We start from the raw sequence: 7,386 nt of genomic DNA on the forward strand, positions 1-7,386 counted from the left end.
GCCCCTCCGGCCCCGCCCACCCCTCCGGCCCCTCCGGCCCCGCCTGCCCCGCCTGCTCCTCCGGCCCCTCCGGCCTGCGTCACTGCTCACGCCGCCCTCTAACCCAGTTGCTCGCTGGGCTTCGACACCATCGCGACTGTCATTCCCTGTCACTCCCTCCGTATTGCCTGTCACCCTGTGGAGGACGGCTCTGCCGCTCTGGACCCCTGGACAGCACCCCTTTCTTCGGGGTGCTCCAGGTGGCGCTGTGGTGTCTCTCAGTTTCCTCCACTGTGACACAAAGGTACTTGGACCCCAGGTAGGATGAGCAGGGTGCAGGACCGGATGGGTGCCACCCACAGAGATCACAGCAGCCGTGGGCCACAGTCTTGGTACTTGAGATGCACTTTGAGCTTAAGTTGTAAGTTCAGTTTTAATTCACTATTTTATGTGCAGCTAAGTAATCCCAGGCATTCATCTGGCCAGCACACACTTCCCAGTCAGGGGCTGCTCTCATGGTCCCTGCGTGTAAGAGCGGCTCTCCAGTTTCTGGATTAAATCCCACCGCCGTCTAGTCTGCTGCAATCTACAGGTCTGAGTGGGGGCCATGCCAAGAGCCAAACTTTACTGGCGAGCATTTTGGATCTTGGGGTTTTGGAGTATTTCATAATTCAGCTGTTCACCTGGAAAGTCGATGCAGGTGTTCCAAAGTCTGCAGTGCTTCTGCGTCAAGGCTCTGGAGAAGGGACACACAAGTCGCACACAGATCATTTGAGATGCAGGTGTTTGAAGGCCCACCGTGTCTATGACACCCTCCAGATCCATTTGCTTGGTGTCCCCTCCCAATCCTAGAACTTCTGGAGCTGCAGTCAAGGACCCTCTGCACCCTCTGTGTGACAGTGCCATCCACTCTGCACCAGGCACCCAGGAAGCACCCTGAAGACCCTGCCCTGTAGTCTTCAGATGGATCAAAGCTTCCTTGTATCACCTGTCATGCGCCAAGAAGCCTAGAGACACGGAGGCACCCAGTCCCCCAGATGTGCATGCTCCATCTGTGTCCCCTTGCCCTGCTGTGTGGTGTTGACGTGACTCCTGTCCTGGCCTCTGTGGTGGCTGAGGCTCAGGTTGGACACAGTCCCTCCCTGTTGGCTCTGGCGGGGATCTGGGCTACAACTCCCCTGGGGAGGAGGACACTTTGATCTCTCTGTGCTCTGTCCTGGCTGAGAGGTCTGGAGCCATGGGGTTTCCCCTGTGTCCCTGGGAGCTAATAATAGTTGTCGTTGCTGACAGCCTTCCTGATGGTAATCATGCATTGTCTTGAGCTTGAGACTATTTGCACATAATACAACCAGGTATCTTGAGATGAGATGGGAGAACCCAAAATTCATTTATGTTTCATAAGCACCTTACGGAGTCACTCCAAGGTCACATGACACAGTCTCTTCCATGGGCCTGAGTTTTCAGTGAGGCTGATCCCACTAGGTTGGGCATGGGCTTTTCACCTGTGACTGGTGGGTGCTCCAAAAGTTTTGGATTGGGAGCTTTTCAGAGTTCAGATTCTAGATCAGGGATCGCAACCTGTAATTCCACCACTGCTAACGATGACGATAATTAATGTCCATTGAATGTGAGTCTATGACTTTGGATTTAGCAGTTTGCTTATTCTGACAACAAACCCTTGAGGTAGATGTGTATTCTCATCTCCAGCTGAGGGCAGGGGCCAGGGGTGCCCTAGTCAGTTTCCCGAGTGAATGCTCCATGACAAGGCAGTGGGGGCCAGGGCTGCTGAGTGCCGTACGTTCTCTGGCCAGTAGCCCCACTGCACATGGACTCTACCTGCACACATAAGCGGAACTAAGAATTGTGTTTTTAGGGTGCTATATGGGAACTAGTTGCCTTCTATGGCTACTGAGCACCCCAGTGTGTCCTGTCTGAAGTTAGGGGTGCTGCGAGTGTGAAACATGCTCTGAAGTTCACAAGAGTGTATGAGGCTGACGCCATGCTACATGAAGCTTTGGATGCGTCAGGTTGCAGCATATGTACATGTACTTTGGTTTTGCCTTTGTTGAGATTCTTGATGTGGCTAATCACAATCTGGAAGTGACAGAAGGACTCCAATGTGTATCCCTTGTTCCGTGTCCCTCATATGGCTCCAGTGGAGAGGGTGTGGTTATCATTTGATTTCCAGTCTGCCAGAGTGCTTGCCTGGCATGGCTAGGCCCTGCATTCAAGCTGCAGGGTGAAAAACAAACCAACCGCTTCCCCCAAAAAACCTGTCTGAGCCAGGTGCAGCGTGCCTGTAATGCCACCTCCTCAGGAGGATGAGGCAGGAGGAGGGCCACAAGTTTGAGGCCAGCTTGGGCAACTTACTGAGACCCTATCTCAAAATACAAAATTAAAATCTCTGGGGAGGTGGCTCAGTGTTAGACACTTGCCTAGAATCCCCAAAGCCCTAAGTTCAATCTCCAATATGGCCGAAAGAGTAAAGTAGCATTTGAGCTCCACTGCATTGTTTGGATTTTCAGGACAAGGAAGGCAAAGAGGGAAGAAATTGCTAAAGAAATACTTCCAGCAAAACGGATGGGAACATTATCCGTATAACTCAGTTCCTTGAGCCCTTGGCAAGGGTTATTTCACAAGTTACATTTCAGTAACTTGTAGGAAAAAATATGTCATCTTATTAAGAATGAGGGGGAGAAAGAGAGGAAGTTTAAAAAATGTTAAATGCATGCTAGCAAAATAGAAAGATTAAATATTAAGGCAAGACAACCCTGAGAACTGTTTTTACATTTACTTTGGGAGTGCACAGAGCTCTCAGCCCCGAGCCTGGACTCTCCATCCACTGCCCAGGCCTGACAACTGCAGCTTCTCTCCCCAGTAGACAGGTCTGGGCTTGTGGTCTACCTGGTCTTCTAGTCTACCTGCACCTGACCTTCCTATCAGGCAGCTGCTGGGGCTTCACAACAGTGCCAACTTCAACAACCTCCAAAGAACCAAAGATCACAGGCCGTTTGATGGCAGCAGGGCTGGTGGCTGTTCAGAGGTGACCCAGAACTTCTTGCCTGGCCAACCAAGAAAGAGGAACCCCAGCCTGGGCTGTCTACAGCCAAGTGCAGAACCTGTGGGAGACGTTGGAGAAGCCAGGGTTGTTCTGGAAGTGAAGGGAGCTTGTGTCTGCCTGCCTGTGACTCCATTTATATAAGGACACCCTCTGGTTAGCTGTAGGAAACCAGATCCCTAGAACTGTGAACACTGCAAGCAGACAGTCCTGGGGTGAATGGTGGGAGGCAGGGTTTCCTAATTAGAGTTGCAAGGAGAGAGAGATGATTTGGGGAAACTGCTCCTGATAGCCAGTTCTGTCCTTGTGCCTAAGACAATTCAGCTTGATTAGGGACAGTAAGAAAGAGGGGACACTGATTTTGCAGAATGTCACCCTGGGAAAGTGTCCTCAGCTGATTCCCCAGGAGCCTCAGCAAGGAGATCTGAACATTCAGCCAATTACTCCACAGGAAACCTGTGGTTCAAGATCACCTCCCCTACCTCATAGGGGGAACTGAGGCTCAGGTTCAAAGTGACACAGCAAAGCAGCTCACGCATTTAACTTTCCTTGATTCAGTCCTTATAATCTGCCTAAAGTAATTTCATGACTTTTCCAAACATTTGAACTACTCTGGGGACAGATGGATGGGTCTGGCCCTCTTTTTGGCCAGGCCTCTTATAGCTGCTTGACTTGCAGCCAAGCACTTAATTTCCCTAAGACTCAGGTTTCTTGGTTTTAAATTGGGGGCAAGAATAGGACATGTTTAGATTTGTTATGAGGATGAAATGGGAAAACGCACATAGGACGCTCAGCACAGTGCCTTGCGCAGGGCAAAGACACCCAACACCACCAGCACCTCTGTGTGCATGTGGGGCCAGAGAGCCCCACAAAGGAAGGTCCCTCACTCCACAGAACATGTCCTCACCTAGGTGACGATCCTCAGGGAGCTCAGAATCTGGAGACAGGACAGAAAAGGCCAAAGCACCAGGGTATGAGTGGTGGGAGTAGAGGCCTGCAGGAGCCTGAAGGGGAGGAACAGGGGAAGGGAGAGGCAGGAGACGGGGAGGGAAATTTTGGGGCAGGAAGGGGGAGGTTGTTTCCAACATCTGGGGAAATGGGGTGGCTGGCGGTCAGGTGACCTGAAGTGGGTGCCCAAGGCCCAGCCCAAGTCCTCCAGGCAGAATGGGCATCAGGAGCTGCATCTCAGCCTGTGGCCCCTTTAGCGTGCCTGGAGTGTGTGTGGGGAGGACAGAGGGACTGGGACTGAGAGGTGCAGGTGGTGTTGTGACAGCTAGTGTGGTCAGACTGAAATGAGCACCAGAGAGGGTCACTCATGGTCAGGGAGGATGCTGTACTCCGGAGGGTGTGCCGAGCTCATGCTTGGTCCTTTCTCACCCTCCACCTCGGAGCTGGTTGGTTGGGTCCTAGCACTCCGAACCAAGGAGCAGCCAGAGCCGAGGGCAACCCCAGAGCCACCCTTCACTGGAGCCAGGAATCCCCACTGTCCCTGCTATGTCCTTTACACCAACGGAGCCTGCATCTCTCCTACCCTTCCACGGCCTGGGCATCCAGACACCTGGCCATGAGCCTTAGGGACCCCTGGGGACCCCTGGGTGAGCCCTGGAGACCTCCCCATGAGTGACTGTAGGGTCTGTGCTGGCTGAGATGACCCACTCAAAGGAGCAGGGAGGGCTTATTGCTCCTTATGCCTTGGAGTCCTGCACCCTGCAGTTCCTGCTACTGCTCAACTGAGCACCAAGCAGGCTCTCTTCCCACCCTTCTGAACTGGCCTGGAACCGCTCCTGGTCTCTGTAAGGAAAGGCGGATCCTGGCGCTTCCCTGCCCCGTGTACTCCCTCCCTGTCCCATTGTCTTTTTGTGTTGAGACGAATCATTGTCCCATCCCTGCTCCCAGTTGCTCACCTATAGTCCAGCCCTTCCCACAGCACTAGCCTGTCCCACCAGCCCTGACTCGGCCCCCTTGTGGTGGCATTGGCCCCATCCTCTGGCAGTTCCTGTCCTGTGGCAGTTCATGAACCCAGTCCATGAGCACTGGCCTCACCCACCCGCCCTGGTCCTCCACGCAGCTCGCTGTGCCGTTGGTGACTGCAGGGCCTCAGGACTTCTGGCCTCCTTTTGGATGCTGCTCCCTGGAATGGTGACCCCAAAGGAGGAGAAGGTGGAGACCTTCCCTTGCTGCCCTGAACCCGAGTCTGCCGAGGACCAGTTCAGAGGTAGAGGGTCTGGCTGCCTCGGGCTTGAGAGACTCAGTGCCGCAGTGTGCAGGGATGAGTGACAGGAGCCTGGGCAGCCTACCTTGCTGTGCCACACCTGCCCCCGGGAACCCTCGCTGAAAGCAGCCACCTTAGAGGGTGTGTGGCCTGCCCCCTACCCCAGCATCATCCCTGCTGCCACAGCCCCATGTTCTTGTCCTTCCTCACACAGAGTGTGTGCACTGTGTCTTCAGCTGTGTCTCCAACTATTGCCCCAAAGTGCCTTTCCTGCGTCATGGTGGCTACCGGGGCCTGGTGCCACAGTGCATCTGCTGTGCCTCGGGCACCTTCACGGGAGACTTGAGAGAGGGTGCTGGGTTTACTCGGGGACACACAGAAGCAGAGTGAGGCTGCTCTCCAGAGCACATACGATGAAGTCCCTTGTGAGAGAGCCGAGGAGCATGTGTCCATCACACAGACCACCCTGCCCCAGTTCCCACCCTGCTCTAGGGGCATTGCTGGCCCCACCTTGGTGTGGTCAGAGTGGCCAGCAGGAAAATGAGTCTGTCTGTGCTGCCAGGAGGCCAAGCCCTGGGGATGCTTTCCTCTGGGTCATCCCTTGAAGCAGCCCTCTGGCTTTGTGTTTTAAATGAGGCAACTTGAGGGCTGACAGTAGTTACAATGACAAGTCCCAGCCAGTCCAGATTTCCTCTTTAAAATGTTTTCAGTTTTAACTTGAGTTTATCATTGGATCATCAGACCACTCGATAAAAGTTACTACATTTGAATTCCGTCATAGATAATCACCCCAAAGCAAGGGTTTATTCCAGGAAAGACTGAGTTCCAGAAGTCTCTGGTGATCTTAAGGATCTCAGGCCCCTGCAAGTGATTCTGAAAGTGTGACCTGAAAGTATCACCATGGCTAGGAGGACTTCTCTGCCTAGGTGCTCTGAGCCTGCGCCTGAGTCACTCCTGGGGAGGAGGAGGTGCACCCAGCTCTGGGTCAGGGGACACAGGCTCCTTCGGGGAGCCCATGACAGTGTGATTGTCTCATTACACTCTCTCCTGCCCCAGAGGACACTCCCAATTAAGGTACCTTACAGGTACCCTGTTCTTACCTGATTTCCTGTCTTGTACATGAGACACTGGCTACCTGCATCCACACCCAGAACAAGACAGGCAGAGCCATGGAACAGGCCTCAGCTCATGTGGCCAAACTGTAGACAGCAAAACAAGCCCTGTGGTTTGTGCCCGGTGCGTGGTTGTCATCTTCAGATATGCACGGCACTCTGGAGGGCACCAAATGCTTTCACCCCACTCTTGCATTTGACAGGTCTTGTTGGCAGATGCCCTTTTTCCACGTGGTGTAGCAGGGAAATGAATGTGAAGACAGGCAAAATGCTTTTGTCAAACAAAGACAGCAGCAGGTTTTCTGATAGCTGATCTAATATATTTTAGCTCTGCCAAGATTATACAGAGAACATAGTTGCACCTCAGTCTACTGAATACCAGGGTGCCATTGTTAGGGAGGAAGGTATCCAACAGACATAGTGGGAAATATCATCCCTTGGAACTTTGATGGTACCAACACAGCTTCAAACACCTTGGGAGATGCAAGAGGGCAACAAATGTGAGTGACTGGCCATGAGAATCACATGAAATGTGGGTTATGTGGCTTGGTAGAAGTCGTCTACACAAAGCCCACAGTGCCATTGTCCTGGGGAGACTGGATGCCAGCCCTATGGTTGGGACAATGCCAGGAGGACTCTACCCGTCACTTCCACTCAGCATTGCACTGGAGCTTCCAGCAGGGTGGCAGAGAGGCAATAAAAAGAGAGAAAAGGGTTCCAGATGGGAAGGGAGCACTAAAATTCTATCTATGGATATCATTATCTCGTATATAGAAATCCTAAGGAGTTCACTAAAAAAGAAATTGTTCAAACTACTATAAATGAATTCAGCAAATTTTTTGGATACAGATCAATGAAAAAGTCAATTATATCATGTTACACTAATATGAAAAATCTGAAGATGAGACATTTTTATTTGCAATATTATCCACAAGGAAAAAATACTTAGCAATAAATTTAACAAAAGAAATTTAAGACTTGGGGCTGGGGATTTAGCTCAGCGGCAAAGCGCCTGCCTGGCAAGC

This window comes from Chinchilla lanigera, unplaced genomic scaffold (genome assembly GCF_000276665.1).
Source record: "Chinchilla lanigera isolate Chin_1 unplaced genomic scaffold, ChiLan1.0 scaffold00145, whole genome shotgun sequence".
Taxonomy (NCBI): domain Eukaryota; kingdom Metazoa; phylum Chordata; class Mammalia; order Rodentia; family Chinchillidae; genus Chinchilla; species Chinchilla lanigera.